Below are 17991 nucleotides of genomic sequence, written 5' to 3' on the forward strand. Positions count from 1 at the left end.
GTTACCCATTTGGACTTGCAAGCCAATAATTAATACCTCCTGCCCCGACTGTATTAGATGGTTTCAATGCTCCACTCATATCTCCCCAGCACTCATCATTCCAGTATATGCTGATAGACTCATGCTACCACCTGCAATTATCCACCTTAGGGCAGGCCAGAAATGTACAGGAGTTAATGTATCTGGGTGTAGCTTTCAACCAAGGACAGAGGGGACTGGAAGATAAGTACTTCAAGTTTCTCACCAATTCTTGGGATAACTCTGAGACATGTTCTATAGAGTTTCACAGAACTCCCCTGAAGTACTGGCAGCAGTTCCCTGCAGGAGTAATTTATTCAGTAATGCACCTCTGTTGGCTTCCTTCCATGCCTCCATTCTCAATTCCCACTCCACTTCTGAGTCTTCTGGAAGCACCTCCCAGATGAACAGTTTGCATTCAAATTATTGCCTCAGGTTCTGCTTCTAGGGGAATTCAATTTATAGCCTCCTAACAATCCAGTGCTCCTTACAGAGCCATCACTGGTACAAGTACCAAGGCATGGCACATTATGTATCACTCCTCCTAAATCCTAATATTTTTAAACCGATAGGAAAGAGCATGACCTTGAGGAGAAAAATCATTTATATGAGAATAGCCAATGGATAAAGGGAAGGAGAGACAGTGCCATTTGTTTTCCATTAATGATAGTGTGAAATTTATGGGCAGATGGTCTAACAGGTGTGACTATAATTTGAGGAGCCTGCTCCCTTGGTTACAGAAGACTGCTATTGTAATTATTATGGAAGCACAACCTCATGACTTTATTGCTTCACTTGATGTAGCCTTTTCCTTTACCCTTAAATCTTTCTACATCACTGAATTGCAGCCAATAGATTTATTTTCTCCCTATGGCTCCATCACAAAAAAAAGACACACATGTGCACACACACACAGAGTTTTGTGTATGCCAGTGCTAGAAAAGACAAGTTCATGGTGCATGTATGCAATGGGTATTGTACATTACAGGTAGCTGTGAAATAGTCTTCTGCAGGTTCCTATGTTTATTTTATGAATAATTAACTTTAGTAAAGTTAATTTCCTGAAGATCTTGATGAAGACTGAAGAAAGGAAGTAAATTTTAAAGAAAAAGACTTAGAAACTTGCCCTTTTTGCCCTTTCTTTGTGTCTTAATGAACAAAGGATAACTGGGACTTTTTTGAAGTCTTTGCTTGAGTTGAAGACACAAAATGCAACCTGTACTCTGATCATAATATGTTCAGTTTATGAGTACACAAACTTATAAACTGTGAATTTCCCTCAAGTTATTATACCATTTAGAAGATGTTTGCTGGGACGTTTACTTAAAACCAAACAATTGAGGTCTATATGTCCAAATAATTTCCTTCTCTCTTTCTGTCTCCATTTCAGTTTCCTGAGTTTCTGGGAAGGCCTGGTTTCCCCAAAGGAACGATTTCTGGTAGAAGTCTGAAGGTCTGACCCAAGAAAAATAATCCAGTATAGCCAATGAATTGAGGACAAGAAGTTTTCCAATCAGGTAGGAACATTTAATCTCATACATTGCAATCACCTTAAGTAAGGTGTGCTGATAGCTGGATATGATTTAGCTTCTTGGAAAAAGATGCATATATAACCTACCCCACAAGGAAGCTGTTCTCAATTCCCTTAGTGGTTGTGGTGTTTATCAGAGAGTGCCTTGGGGGAAGATGAATACAATAACAGTATGATGCTTTTTTTTTCATTTTTAGCTCATTGTTGCCAAGTACCCTTGGTGACCTTGGTGCCTGTGGTTTAATCCCAGGAGGTTAGACATGTGGAACAGCACATTAACCCTTTTTAGTATTTTCTCCCAAGACAAATCATTTTTATAGGTTGTCTCCATGGTCTTCTAGTTGCTTATCAAACTTAAGCATCAAGTCTTCTAAGTGAGCAATAGCCCCTGTCAGTGTGAGGAAATCAGCTTGGTTCTTATTGGGGCACATCTTCTTGGTCTTGGCACAAAGTGAGTTCACATAGGGAGTTAGAAGGAGGAGAATGGGGCATGCGAAAGGGGAGTTCTGTGTTCTCATTTACCTATGCATGTTGAAACTCCACTAACAGTTTTATTTTCATTAGCAATTTGTGATAAAAACTTAGGGTAGGGCTTCCCTGGTGGCGCAGTGGTTGAGAGTCTGCCTGCCGATGCAGGGGACACGGGTTCGTGCCCCCGTCTGGGAAGATCCCACATACCGTGGAGCGGTTGGGCCCGTGAGCCATGGCCGCTGAGCCTGCGCGTCCAGAGCCTGTGCTCCGCAACGGGAGAGGCCACAACAGTGAGAGGCCCGCGTAGCGCAAAAAAACCAAAACTTACGGTAAAGGGAATAACGAAGCTGTCCCACTATATGGCACGACAAAAGATAGTAGTGACATCAAAATCAGGGCCTATCCATCTCATTTGCAGTTATATACTCAGTGTTTAGCATAGCATTTGATCCCTCATCAGTATTCAATAAGAAGATGTGTGTTGAATGACTTAAGGATGAATTAATGAATGAAAAAAGTTAATATGGTAGAAAATGTGTTTTATCCTTGTATTTTCGTGTGTTGACTTCTGTATTTCAAGACCCAGCACTGTAACTGACACATAGAATATAAGCAGTAAAATTTGCTGAAAGAATGAATGAGTCCCCACAATTCTAAGAAGAATTTTAAGACCAACACAGACCCCATATCTGCCAAGGTCTATGACAGAAATATCCAGAGAAGAAAGCCTGATCTCAGCTAGTGGTAGAGCTGACAGAATTTATCTAGTTTTAATAATTTACAGCTCATCCCATTACATCTAGGCATAGTACCTACATGAGCCATACAATTAAATGTTGACTGAAAAAAAATGCACAACCTAAAAGTTGAGAATTATGTTTTATTTGGAGGACATACTGAGGACTTAAGTCAGGAGACAGCCTCTCAGATAGCTCTGAGGGACTGTTCTGAAGAGGTAAGGGAGGGCACAGGGTATTTAGGGGTTTTTGCAAAAAAAAAAAAAAAACCCGGTAGTTGGAACATCAACATCTAGCTCCCCCAAGGTAGACTGCAGTGTGTTACCCTTCCCTCGGCCTACCCTGGGGCACCCTGAAGGGCCTACGGGTCTGAGTGTGGCCCAGCAAGCCCAGGGGAGCCGGCGGGTCCTCAGAGTTCTTGTCCTGAAACTGGCGCTGACGCGACGGGGCCACGAGTCTCTAGACACTTACTGCCGTTAAACGGATGCAGAACTGCGACTAATGCCTCAGGGAACCTGCTTCACGCCTACCCTTCTGGATGCCAAATCAAGACCTTACGTTGAGGCTAGGGCCCCCGTTGAGATTCCCCTTAGCTCTAGAGCAGGGCAGGAAGAGCTGCCACCCAGGACCTGGAAGCACCCTCTTTCTTTCGAGAAAACTCTTTTTTTTCTCAGAGCCATGCCTGCAGGGACTAGAAACACGGCAACAACAGTGTTTTTCAGGTTTTTTCCGGCTGCAAGAATGGAGCTTTCAAAATGGGAAAACCAGGCTTTTCGCTATAGACGCCATGTGTAGATTGACACGCAGCCTAAATACGTGTGTTTTCTAACAAGTAAAAGAGACACAAGCTACCCACTGTGCCCTAAACTGAATCAACTTTTTAAAGCAGGGTGTTCTGCGACTAGCGAACGGCCTCAATGAAGGAACGCCTTCGGTCGGCCGAGGGGCCTGTGTATCTTCCAGTATCCGGCAGTGTTACACGAAGAACTGTTCTTTAGTTGAAGTTGCAGTGCAAGCTGAATTTCCCCTTGAGGTATGGTGACCTCATGTATGAGGTCCGGGGAAGAATTGCCTTCCTCCCCTTTGAAGTCCCAAACCACTACACCCAACATGTTTGTCTTTAGTTGAAAGTGGTATTTAAGGTGAGGATTTCAGCCATTTGGGAGATTTACTGAGTTCTCCTGGGTCTCTTCCATGTATACATATTATTAAATTTTGTTTGATTTTCTCCTGTTAATCTTAATCTGTCTCATGTCAATTTAATTCCTAGACTAACCAGAAAAATCTAGAAGGGTACAGGAAACTTTCTTCCTGCCCAACAGGCATTATAGTGCAGGGCACATTGCCTGCCTTTGAAAGCATCTGAACTTCTACACATTGAGAACCCTCTCCTTTCCATGCCCCTTTACCATAGGCATAAAGATTTCTGTGCACATCGAGGCTGAGAAGAACTCCTGAGTCCATCATTGTTTCTCCAGGCAGTCATGAAGACTGTCAGAGAGGAAGAACTTTTCCTCTGCCCTTCTGTAGGCAAATGCAGTAGGGGGTCCCCAAAGAAAAAGAATCAAATATAACTTTTTGACATAAGAGAAGCCATTTTAAGCCTAAATCATTTGTGATCTCAGCCTGGTCATGATGCTTGCTCTTGAACAGGTCTCAGTAATTAATGATCTTGTGAAATAAAATTGTCCCTTACCATCTGGTTCTATAAGAATGAAGTCACTAGCCACTGTAGTCTCTGACCTTGACAAAAAAGTAATCACTTGATCTAAAAGAGAACTGGAAATTTTTCTTTGAGCCAAATTTGAGGATTATAACCTGGGAAGAGCATCTCAGAAAACTCTGAAAACTGTTCTGCCCATTAGAAACACAGGGAGGTGTATAAGTTTTTTTTGAGACAGAGGGCTGTGCATCAAATGACATGTTATTGAACGTTTACATAATTCAGATCTAAGTGCCATCCTGCTGGTCATGTAACCCCTTACAAGGTCAAGAAGAAATGTTATCTCTTAAGGAGGGAGTTGTCTTGTTGATGTTAGGAGAATGTTGCTCTTTATGGTTGAGCAAGTGTCCCCACCTATGGGGGAGGTTTGGTCAATGTATAATGCAGATGCACAATGCACAGTGTGGGGAGAGAGGAGACCAAAGGACAGAGAAGAGTTTATGTTTAAATTTCTCTTGTCTTGCCATAAAATATAAATTTTGTTTCACAACCTTCAACACACCCTGAATGGAATTCAGGACAGAGATCAGGAATGAGGCAGTCTATGCTCTGGGAAAACCCGGCAGAACAGGCCTTCAGATAGTTAGATATTTTCAGAAGATTTTATGAGCCCAGTTTCTTTTATCTTCTCATATCTAGAAAAGCACTAAAATCATTCATGGAGACATCTGCTCCTTGTGACTAGCAGCCACCATTTCGTGACTAGCAGCAAATTTCTGCCAAAATGTGTCCCTGATTCCATGTGTCCCCCTTCACCAAAATCACATACATGCTGACCTTCCCCCTAACTTTCGAGCAGTTCCTCAGAGCTATCTGAGAGGCTGTTTCCTTGGCTATAGTCCTCATTTTGCCCCAAATAAAACATAACTCACGACTCTCAGTTTGTGCTTTTTTTTTTTCAGTTGACAGTTTAAAACTTTCCCAATTTGGCTGTTCAAGGAGCCACCGTTTTGGGAAAATCCCTGGTGTTCTCCTTACTTGCTGCAAGTAATAAAGCCTTCCTTCTCCTGCCCTTTGGCTTGGTTGTGTCTTTTGGCTCAACAAAAGAAGTGTTTCAGGTAACACTTTTAGCTGGTCTAAGAATTAAATTGACGTGAGACTGATTAACAGGAGAAAATAAAACAAAAGTTTAATAATATGTATATCTAGGAGTCATTTTTGGCCTAAACCATTTTGCAATGTAAGCCTGGCCAGGATGCTTGCCGTTGAAAGGGTCTCAGTAATTAATGATCTTAAGGGAACAAAATAATGCAGAATCAAAGGACTGTTTTCAGGTAAAAGAAGTAACAATAACAAAGATAATTGTAAAGACTCCCAGTTCTCTTTCAATGGTAAAGATTAGCCTGATCAGCTGGGAACATAAGGAATGATGATATTGACCTTTTCTGACCCTCATGACTTCAGTCCACTAAAGCTTGGACTCTGTGGACCACCCAAACCCCTTCATGAATATGCATATACCCTTAGCTTAAAAATTCCCCAATTTTGCTGTTCAGGAAGACACTGCTTTGGGAAAGACCCCCGGTGTTCTCTTTACTTGCTGCAAGTAACAAATCCTTTCTTCTCCCAATCTTTGTTTTTGTTGTGCCTTTCAGCTTGACACCCACCAAGAGGCAAACCCAGGTTTTTGGGTAACATTAGCTCTTTGGCTGGCAATGAAAATGACATAAGGCAGATTAACAAGAGAAAATTAAATTATTATGTGCACATGGGGAATTCACATAAGTATGAAGAATTCCAAAGACAGCAAGACAAGGTGACATATATATATTCTTGACTAAAGAGAAGTGAAACTGAGCAGGACCCTGTGGGGCTCCTGGGCACTAAAGTCTTTCTGTGTCCCCCATTTCTTGTTTGCAGGGACTAGGCTTCAGCCTCCACAACCTTCCCTGAATTCCAAAGGGTAGGGTCAAACAGTTGCTAATCAGGGAAGGGAGGGGCTGCAGAGACAAGGGAGGAACTGTCAAGAAACAATAGTGCAGCTTTGGGACAAGATCCTGGTTCTGCCTCAAGGGAAACATATACCAATAACTGAGCTCTTCTACAGAACTAAAACCCCCAACAAATGGAAGATGTTAACTACTTGATGAAGCATCCTTCATTCTAGAGAGAAGGTCACAGTTTGATAACCTTGAGAAGCATAGAAGCTCATCAGGAGACCACCTGAGGGCAGATTAAAGGATTGCAGGCCCTGAACACACCATAATCCTTATCAGCAACCCTGACTTTGAACCATTGCTATAAAACTCCTCACCAAATCCCCCCAGGTTGGGACACACAGTTTTGAGGGCATTAGCCTGCTGTGTCCCCCTTTGCCTGGCAACACAATAAACCTATTCTTTTCTACTTCACCCAAACTCTGCCCCCGAATTCGATTCCATACCAGTGCACAGAGGCCAAATTTCGGCATCAGAAGGAGGTATGGGTCTGAAATTTCAAGGGGAAGTAAGGTAATTCACAGGAAGTTAAAAAGAGTTAATGTTTGGTAAACAAATGTTTGCTGATCCATCCAAAGACAATGAGACACAGAGAGAATTTTTTTTTTTGTGGTACGCTTGCCTCTCACTGTTGTGGCCTCTCCCCTTGTGGAGCACAGGCTCCGGACGCACAGGCCCAGCAGCCCTGGCTCATGGGCCCAGCCGCTCCGCGGCACGTGGGATCTTCCCGGACCGGGGCACGAACCCGTGTCCCCAGCATCGGCAGGCGGGCTCTCAACCACTGTGCCACCAGGGAAGCCCCACAGAGAGGATTTTGATCAAATGGGCTTTTCAATGTTCCTCCTGTTCTACCACACCTAATATTATACTACATTTATCTCTAGTGATAGCTTCTTCCTGGGACAGGCCTCCTGTCTTAAATTATTTTAGGCAGTAAGGGGGAAGTTCAAAGGCTCTTCCTGAGTCTTTTGGGCCTGATTGTTTTCAGCTCAAAATAATCCACATGCCATAGTGGCACATCTTGTGGTGGCCTGCACTTAGACCCATTGGCTCCCACGTGCAAATGAGAACCATGCAATGACTCAGGGAGAGCCCTGAGCACATTATTCAGATAGACACCAACATGATGCAATTTTTCTTCGGTGTGTTCAGTGAGAGAAAGCAATCCAAGAGGCACTGCCCTTTTACTTTGGGGGAGGTTGAAAGTCCCTTCTTGGAAAGGAAAAATAAGTACTTTTAGAGCATTTAGAAAACCTAAAACCTGTGAGTCAGTTTTTTTAAGTGCAGAGTTAATTTTACCCAAATGTGTTTTCTTAAAAATTGCAACCAGTCCAGATCAGTCTCTTCGAGGGGTGTACCAGCTGTGATATTTGCTGACTTTACACGGTTCTGAAGTTGAGGACACCTTCCCTCTACTCAGTTAGTGTTTATTTTTATTAACTTTTAAAACTGTTTTAAGTAGGAGATCTTTTACTGGAGCCTGAGGATTGATAACGTTAACCCCTGTGACACTGCTCTGTTACCTCACATCAACCAAAGAATTGTGCAGGAGCTGATCACATACCCTGTGATTCCCCTCTCTCACCTGGTATTTAAAAATGCTTTCATGAAACCCATCAGGAAAGGGGGTTCAGGGGTTTTGAGCACTAGCTGACCTGAACTCCCTGCCTGGCACCTGCAATAAACGCTGCACTTTCCTTCGCCATAACCTGGTGTCAGTAGATTTGCTTTACTGCACGTGGGAGAGCAGACCCACGTTTTTTTCATCAGCATATTTATATATATTATTATATATTGTAGGCAATGGAGATATTTTACTTCTTTCCTATTGTGCTGTTTTATTTTTTAACTGAGTTAACCATGAAAGTCAATTTTTGTTGATAGAGGAGAAAAGGTACAAATTTATGAGCTATAGTTAAAAATTTTAAGCTTTTAAAATGCTTGTTATTTATAATGAGATTTATATAATAGAGAATTAGGAAATAATTCTGTATTTAAACGGTTAGATTGTGCTTGTGGAACATGAAATTGGTAGTCCACAGGACATATACTAAATTTTCACCCTTAGTGATACTGTATTTGTACTGTCCATGTCAAGCTAAAATGTTGTTTTTCAACAATCTTTAGCAAACATATCTTAGTTTTATTATTCAGAGGGAATATAGGAGCTCAATTTGTTATAGGGAACTTGAGCATTCCATCAACATGAATTTGAAGAATACACTAAGAATATCTTCTACATTACATTGGAGTAGTGAATTCCTGGTAATTATTTAGGGAATTCTTTTGAAAAATATAGTCACCAGGGGCTAATAATTGAATTCTATTGAAATATAGAGATAGATATTAATAAGAATGGAAAATCATATTTTCATTTTATATTGCCCATATCTTCATTTTATTTGTAGTTTTTGAAAGTTTGCAAGAGAAAGATATCAGAATTTATACTTCATTCAGCAGAATCCCTTGGACCAAATGATCACACACTCAGAATACATAAGTGGAGACATTACTGACTGTGGCCCAGGAGACAAGGACAAGACCTAGAAAAGACACATTAAATAATGGAGGGAAAGAAAGATTGGAATAGACAGGCATTTCTCTTAATGAAAAATGTTAACAGTAGAATCCTTGAGGGAGAATCTTTGAAAACATTGGATTTCTATAACAATAAAAAATTGAGTCCCAAAGTACAATGAGAAATAACAATAATGAATAAATAGGATAAAGAAATTATATGTTAACTGGCATACATTCCAGGCGATGATCAGACTCCTGCAGAAACCAGGGCTTTCTGGCCTTTAATTCCCCTTGGGCAGAACCGCAGCGCCCCTGTCCCCAGCCCTCAGCCATCACCTCCAGGACTACAGAGGCAGAGTCCTGGCCCTCAAGTCAGGCTGCCTCACTGACTTGAATGCCCATGGAAAAGGGAACATTGATCCTGACCTGAGACACAGCCCTCAGATGTTTGTAAGCTGGAAAGTCTGCATCAGACTTCCTCCTTGCATCTCTCTAGGGTGAACTAGGGAAAACAAAACGTCCCAAAACCCTTTCCCACAGAAGAAGTCTGGGAAAAAACACATGACGATCTTGGCCTTGGTGCCAGGTGAGGCTGATATAACTAGAGCACACCTTCTCCTGGGTTTGGTACCAGAATCCAGGGCCCTGGTGGGAGGACCTGGGCTCTACCCTGGGTTCCATGGACACAGACAAGCAAGTGTGATCTCAGCAACCTTCAAGGACCCAGATGTGAGAAAGAGGCAATGAAGACACGATGGCTGCTTCAGGGTGGCTTGGTGTCAGCCTAGAACAGCTGGACTTCATAAGGAATAACACACTGTGGAGGGAAATAATAAAGAATTTATAATAGGAACAGAAAATCGTTTTATTTGAGCCAAGCTGAGGGCTATAATCTGGGAGGCAGCCCCTCAAAAGGCTCTAAGGAACTTCTCCACTGAAGCATGGTAGTCTTGTACTTTATCAGAACAAAGAACATACATCCAACATGACAGGGGTCTATTCCTTGAAGATTTCAAAAGAGACAGATTGAGGACATGTGTAGTGAGACAGTAGGATCCTGGCACGTGGGAAAGGAGCCTCGTCTTCGAGAGGGTGTGAACATGGGCATCGTAAGAAGGGAGTCACTTATCCTTCTTTTTGAATCAGACATTTCTTTTCCTTAATGGTTAAAGCAGATGTGCTGTGTGCTTGACAGGCTCTTTCAGTTCACACAAAGTTTAGACTGAACCATGTATAAGCCTAAATGACTTCCCCATACCTCATTACGTGAAAAATTTCTCCCTCAACACTATAATTTGGGGCTTGACTGATCTTGGCGATAAACCAGACACATAATACCCTCAGCTCTCTAGGCCTCTCCACCTGCAGATCCTGCTGTATCCTCCCCCCAGGGCACAGCACCACAAGAGGGTGTCAGGTGAGGGGTTTGGGACTCAGAGAACTGACTCCCGAAAGTGTTTCTGTTTTCCAAGATAAATAACAATACAGTTTGGATTCTAAAAATCATCCAAATAAGTGGAAAAAAAATGCTAGACCAACAGTGAATCACAGCGTTTTTCATAAGATAAATGAATGTTATATAATGAAAGAGTAAATAGAGCCCAGAGGCTTTACTATGTAAAATTAAAATGGAGTTCAGTAGTGTTTAAAACACATCCAAAGGTCACATTTATGAGCTGCAAGTCCAGCTGTATTCCACAAGAATTTAGGCAAATGCATGAAAGATGAGTTATGAGTAAAGCACTATCCCCAAACTGTGGGTGTGGGGAAACTCATCCTAGCACTTTGTGCAGAAATAACACATTGCAACCATATATGGTTTCAAAACTGATATTTTCTGCAACTAAAAAGGCAGAAATAAGCTAAATAAGCTACCTATCCCCCCTTTGTCCTTCAGTTATTAATTAAGACTCCTATTTCTTCCTCTCTTATCTATTTTTTATTTTTTATTTTTTATTTTTTATTTTATTTTATTTTTTTTTTGTGGTACGCGGGCCTCTCACTGTTGTGGCCTCTCCCGTTGCGGAGCACAGGCTTTGGACGCACAGGCTCAGTGGCCATGGCTCACGGGCCCAGCTGCTCTGCAGCATGTGGGATCTTCCTGGACCGGGACACGAACCCGTGTCCCCTGCATCGGCAGGCGGACTCTCAACCACTGCGCCACCAGGGAAGCCCTCTTATCTATTTTTTAAATTCCAATTTCAAATGCCAAAATATTCAGCTATTATATATGATATTGTTCTCTTAATTTAGTCTCTACACAGCCTGACATTTCTTTTTAATTTCCCTATTATATAATTAGTTTTATATTCATCAATTATGTGATATTTCCAGCAGGTACTGAGCTTTTATGCTCCAAATGTATGCCCTTCCATACTTTAATGCACATAAATATACTTTATACTTTTACATCAATTTAAAAGGTAATCTATTGAGCGCAAATTCTGTCTTCAGCATTTTGTTGGGGTCAGCAGTGGGGAGAGAAAATGTAGAAGAAGGAAAAGACATGGCTTATTGTTCTCAAAAGAAGTTACAGAGAAACCTCTGACTTCCTTATCAAAAGGAGGCCCATTTCTTTTTCAATGTCTTCTTTTTTTTTTAAATTTATTATTTATTTATTTATTTATTTATGGCTGCATTGGGTTTTCGTTGCTGCGCGTGGGCTTTCTCTAGTTGCGGCAAGCAGGGGATTCTGTTCGTTGCGGTGTGAGGGCTTCTCATTGTGGTGGCTCCTCTTGTTGCGCAGCACGGGCTCTAGGCTCATGGGCTTCAGTAGTTGCAACATGCGGGCTCAGTAGTTGTGGCTCGCGGACTTAGTTGCTCCACGACATGTGGGATCTTCCTGGACCAGGGCTTGAACCCGTGTCCCCTTCACTGGCAGGCGGATTCTTAACCACTGTGCCACCAGGGAGACCCTCAATGTCTTTTCTATTGACTTCAAATCTATCGGGCTTTAAAATTATTTGTGTGTGTGTGTGCTCATATTCTGACTGTCTCTCACAGCAGATTGTGAGTTCTGTGAAAGTGAGGCAGGAGATAGATGGGCCCCAGGGTAAGCAGCAGGAGTTCATTCCCTCTGGACAGAAACTCCAAAATATCAATAACAGGGCAATCGAGAAAGGAGGCTGTGCCCTGCCCAGATAAGAGATAAAAGACTAGATGTTCCTCATTCTCGTAGTCAAGGAGACCTTCCCAGCTACACATGTGCAGAAGGGTTCCTTGGAGGTCAAAAAGGGAGAGGGCACCACCCCATAGTAAGTGATGTCAACTACCCATAGGCCTCTTCGCTAGAATCCATCTTGGCTAAGAGATGCACATGAACACGGGAGGACCCTGAGGTATACCAAATATGGACTCAGAACCAGGCAAAGCAAGATGATTGGTCAAAGGAAACCTGGAAGAAATTCCCCATAAAAGTGATTCAAACTACCATGCGAGCGCAACTCTCTCTCTGAGCCCGCCCATGTGTCTATCCACATGTATTCTTTGTCCTCCTAATAAACACTTTACTTGTTTCACTACTTTCCATCTCTGTGGAAATTCATTTCTACACAGCAGACAGGCCAGGACCTTGTCACTGGCCACTAGTCCCTGGTGGTCTAGTGGCTAGGATTTAGTGCTTTCACTGCCCCGGCCTGACTTCAATCTCTGGCCAGGAACCAAAATCCTGCTTCAAGCAGCTGCAGGCTGAGGCCACCTGAGATGAAAACAGGGGCAATGTTTATCTTGTTTAAGGTCATGTCTTGTTAAAAAACAAAATTCAACTGAGTAAATTTGAAAATCTGATTGGCCTTATTTGATGCTTTATGAATTGGGCAGCATCTCATCTAGTAAATAGAAGAGCACTTTGAGAAGTTACACAGAGTGGAAGGTTTTTATAGAAAGGAGGGTGGGCAAGAAAGTCATTAGCAAAAGAAAAAAAGGTTATTTGGGACCAGTACTATCTTCTCTTTGTAGGGAAGGGAAGCCTTGAGTTTTATCTTGCAGATTGCCTCTTCTTCTTGGGTTGGGGGAGATGGAGAGGGCCCCTGTGATAGATTACCACATTGGTGCTGACCAGAAGATTCCAGATTTCAGAATTAAGATAACATTTCTGGTGAAGGTTGAAATTGCAAGTAGGTTAGGTATTAAATACATGCGTGGTATCGTGGGCTTCAGCACAAATGAAACCATTTTGTGTCAGTGGTTTTCCTCCTTAATAGTCCCTAATGCAGAACTAGCAGAAACACAACAAAGATTTGTGAAAAAGTAAATGAGTGCCTAACTCAGTTGGTCAACTGGCGTAAAGAATGTGGCATAAGAATAAAAAGATCTAGAGAGCAGATGAAAGAAGCTTTTGTTTATATTTTTAAAAGGAATGTCTTCTGTGTTTTCAAATTACTGCAAATCTAATCAGCAATGTTGATGTGACTATTAAAAATGATGCTTTTTGAAAGGTTAGAGAAAGGAAAAACAAGAAAAAAATAAGGATGTTTGGCATTCTGGATGTTGGCTAAATGGCAATTTAATCACTAAGAACATGTTTTATTCTATTGTCATGATGTAGATGTAATATATGTAAACATATATTTATATGTCATACATAATATATATTTCCTTTTAATCACCCCTACTGGGGTACAATTTACATACAACTGATAGCACTCATGTTAAGTGTATAGCACAGTTAGATACATTTTGACAAATATATACAGTTGTGTAATCACTACCACAATCATGATACAGGAAATTTCCATTACCCAGAAAGTTTCCTTAGGCTCCTTTGTGGTCAATCCTCACCTTCCTACAAAAGTGATATGATGATTTGCTTTCAGTGACTATAGTTTTCCCATTCTCAAATTTACATAAATAGAATCTAACAGTGTGTATTTGGTTCCTGTTTTCTTTCACTCAGCATGTTTTGAGATTCATCCATGTATGTATATTAATATTTCATTCCCCTTTATTGCTGATGTGAATTACTCATTCACTTGATGATGAACATTTGAGCTGTTTACAGTTTGCAGCCTTAACCTTTATGAAACCATCGGGATTTCCATTAGAATTCTTTAATTTCTTACCCAATTCAATGGTATGATTTGAAAGTTATCAGAAACCTGCACTTGTCAGAAAGTCTTTAGTATGAATCTTCCTGAAGATGAAGCATTTTTGCAAAAGCATCTATGAATGATAAAAAAGACTTAAAAAGACACAGTTAAAGAGCTGGTTAAAATGCAATTGACAAAAAAAATTTGTTTACTTCTGTAACATACAAATTTGACATATCCAAATTTTAGAAATTTTATTTAATTTCATATAACATAAGAATATCTATATTAATGATATTTAGTATAATCTAAATGTATAACCTAAGAAGGTTGGAGATACATTTATCTCTAATCAATTGACAGTGCCTCCCATAACATACCAAATAATCCTAATTAGTTTAATATCTCTCTTTGAGATGACTTAGGGGTCCTCTGAAACATCCCAAAGCTATCTAGAGGTCAAAATATCTTTAATTAGGATTCTATCCTTGAGAAGTTTATCCAAAATGTTAAAAAGTTTCAAGACACTTGGTCAAATAGGATTACAGATCACTGTGAAACAATGCTTATCCATTTAACCAAAGTTACAATGAAAGATTTTAAAAGCAAGTACAGAAAGTTATAACAGATTATTTAAAAGGTAAAGAAAATTTACCATCTGTAATCAAAAGCAAATCAATATTCCAAGAAAACTTTTTTCTCTTAACAGAGAGAGAAAAAAATTTTAAGTTTTTGTACCACTTTACTTTTAAGCTTAAAATTCATTTACTCAATTAAATTCATTCTAATCTTAGTGAGTCCTGACAACACATAGAATTTCTTTCTAAAGATTACTTTTTCCCCAGAAATCTACAACTTTCTATATTCATATTAACTTGCCCTTTATTTTATTTCCTATTTAGAAATAACCAGCTTTAAGACAAAATTACTTCCTTTTTCTTTTACAAAATAAATTCCTATTCTTCATACCTACTTTTAATGAAAACACACATCCTATTACCCTGTATACTAAAATGTTCTCATTATTTCTAGTGGCTTTAATTACATATTTAATTAGAATTCTCAAGTCTTAAAAACCTAAATTCCTAGTGAAAATTAAGAAGTAAGCAATTATGAGCTGTTCTTTACATTAGCATTCTGTAGATTGGCAAATTTATAAATAAATGCTATTTATAATTTCTAAAAATATGTGCTTTCTTATGGAAAATGACTCAGTGTGACACCAAACATATTTATTAATAGTCTTAAATATCTTTACTTTCTCTGTAAAAGGAAGCCAATGTTTAGTAATTAATATTTCAGTATATTATTTTATTTGGAAAAGACCTCGATATTCAATGAATTCTCATCATTTAGCTTAATTTAGTTAAACTCTAAAATTTCAAGTGACTAAAACGTCCAGAAAAGCTATTTTTAAGTAGACATTCCTAAAACATAATTATTCCCAGAGTTCACCTAACAACTCTTGTCTCATTTACCTCTATTTTATTCACTTGTTCTCAAAAATTATGTTTAGATTACCCAAGAAAACTTTATGAGACATTAGACCAAGTCAGCCATTATCCCAAATTTAATATTGAATATTTTTCAGATCACATGAATCTGAAATTCATTCAAGTTAGTTTCTTTTATATTTCTGAGAATTTCTGTAAGTGCTTAATTTCCTTTAAGTCAATTAAATAGAGCTCATTTACAAACTAACTTTGATAATACCATCCAAAGGAAAAGAGATATATTTATAATGTACACATGGACATACATACATTCCAGACAAACAGAGATCTCACAGTTTTCCTGCCTGAGTTTAAAAAGGACTCTTCTCCCTTTTTTCCCCCCTCAGTCTCAGGAATTGGCGATGGTATAGACAAGAGTGAGTGAGAGTACATTAGAGCCCAGGGTAGAACATTTACATTTCAAAGGCACAGGGAGAAAAATGTAAGTTCCTCCTAGTAAGATTTGTTTCCTTCTGGTCAGAATAGTGAAGAGATACTTTTAACAAGCCAGCTTTTTCATTCGCAAAAACAAGTTTTAGAATGTCAAAAAGTGCCCCATCTGGGTCATTATTCTCCAGAGCCTAAAGAATACTGTGACCACATGATTTTAGAATATCACCTTCTCCTTTTCATGGGTACGAGCCCATGAAACTAAGAGCTAAGAATTTCCCGATTCTGCAAAATACACCGTAGGGAATATAAGATGAAACAGAGCTCTGATTACCCATTCTCAGTTGTTTATGGCTGGTAATCTTAAAATCTCAAACAAACAAACAAATGTAGTCTCTCAGGGTTTCAAACTCCTCAGCCCAAAAGGGAAAATCCCAACAAATGGTTAGCCACTGACAGACCCAAATGGCTAAGAGAATGAATACCCTGGTATTATCACACACAAGTTCCACTACTTACTAGAGAAATCTCAACCAGCAAAGCATGTGTCTTTTTCCCTTTACCAGAGAAATCAAAAGTGCCATGGGCCAATGATGCCTGGTCAGTGGCAAGTGTTCAGGGCCATCTCTGAGACAAAGGTGCTCAAGCAGCTGCTGAGTAGTATCCATGAGCTGCCACTGGTCAGGGGCCAGTGTGCTATGGTTGAGATGCCCACTAGGGATGGTGGCCCCTTCATGGTTGCCCAAATTATTGCCAAACCAAACACAGATTCACTCACCCAATGCAGAGCAAAGCCAATCTACTGATACCAGTTGTGGTGAAGGAAAGTACAGTGTTTATTTGCAGGATGCGAAGCAAGGATAACAAGCAGCTAATGCTCAAAAGACCCAAACTCCCTGAAGACTTTTGGGCAAGTGTTTCTAAAGACAACATTAGGAGTGAGGGTCTCAGGGTGAATTATCAGTTCATGGACATTCTTTTGATTAGTTGGTGGAGAGGTGACAGGGTGATATTTTGGGAACCTTAATCATCAGCCTTCTTGTTCCAACCAGTCTGGGACCTACATGCTTGTGATCAGCATGTAGTCAAATCCTCCATCAGGTGGAGAGCCTTAGTGTCTACAAAAAACGCTCAAGTGTCGTGGTCCATACGTGGGTTGGAAAAGAATTTCCAGGCACAAGGCAGAATGTAAAGAAGATAGAATTTATTAGAGGAAAGTGTCTCTGCCAGAACAGCAGGCTGACTTCCTAGTAGTCTGGGGGAGTGGACGCCAAACATGTGCTATTGATCAGTTTTTATAGCCAGAAAACAAAGGAATGCTCCAAGGTGAAAATTTCGTTTACTAATTGGTCGAGGCACATATACTTTCCTTCTATAGGGTGGCAGTGGGACAGGGAAGATGCCTTTTCTTATTTGGGACAGGTCTCATGGCCCAGCTGGGCTCAGGAATTTCATAAGCATCACAACATGGTGGGGAGGGCAATTAAGGGTCTGATAAGGGGTGTAACGCTGACACTTTTTCAGAGAGGGTTGTCCTTTGTCCTTGAAGCACCATTGTCCTTGGAGCACCACATCAAGGATATGTGTCAGACTGTTATCTATATCCCTTGAGGAGAAAGGGATATAGACAACACTGTTTTTCAATCTATTGTTACTTTTCTTGCTTGACTGCTTTTCCTTTGTTTCTGAATTTTGTCAGTTCTGTAATCATTAACTGCTCTCTGGAAATCAAGGGAGGCCTAGGAGACTAAAGCTTTGTTCTACAAACAAGAAGCAGGGAACACTGGGAGTCTGTCACTGGGAAGGCCCCACAGGATCCTACTCGGTTTCACAATCATGAATAAAGTTGTTTCTATGAATGTTCATGTACAAATTTTGTGTGGACATATTTTTCTAATTTAAATTCCTAGGGGGTGAAATTAGGGGGTTGTATTAATGCCGAACTGTTTTCCAAAGTAGTACATCATTTCACATTTTCTTCAGGAATGTATGAGACTTCTGGTTGTTCTCCATCCTTACTAACATTTGATGCTATCAATCTTTTTAATTTTAGTCATTCTAGTAGATGTGAAGTTATTTGCATTGTGGTTTTAATTTTTCTTTGATGACTGACAATGCTGAACATTTTTAAATGTTGCTTATTT

General features: G+C 40.2%; 1 protein-coding gene across 1 annotated transcript in view; it reads right to left on the minus strand.

Moving 5' to 3' along the window:
- The window catches only part of LOC309808830 (forkhead-associated domain-containing protein 1-like), a gene marked incomplete at both ends in the record, with an annotated part of 1104685 nt that overhangs the window by 212342 nt on the left and 874352 nt on the right, over positions 1-17991 (minus strand). The gene's annotated exons all lie outside the window — the stretch shown is intronic.

Source organism: Mesoplodon mirus (assembly GCF_964341445.2).
Source record: "Mesoplodon mirus genome assembly, chromosome: 7".
Lineage (NCBI taxonomy): Eukaryota > Metazoa > Chordata > Mammalia > Artiodactyla > Ziphiidae > Mesoplodon > Mesoplodon mirus.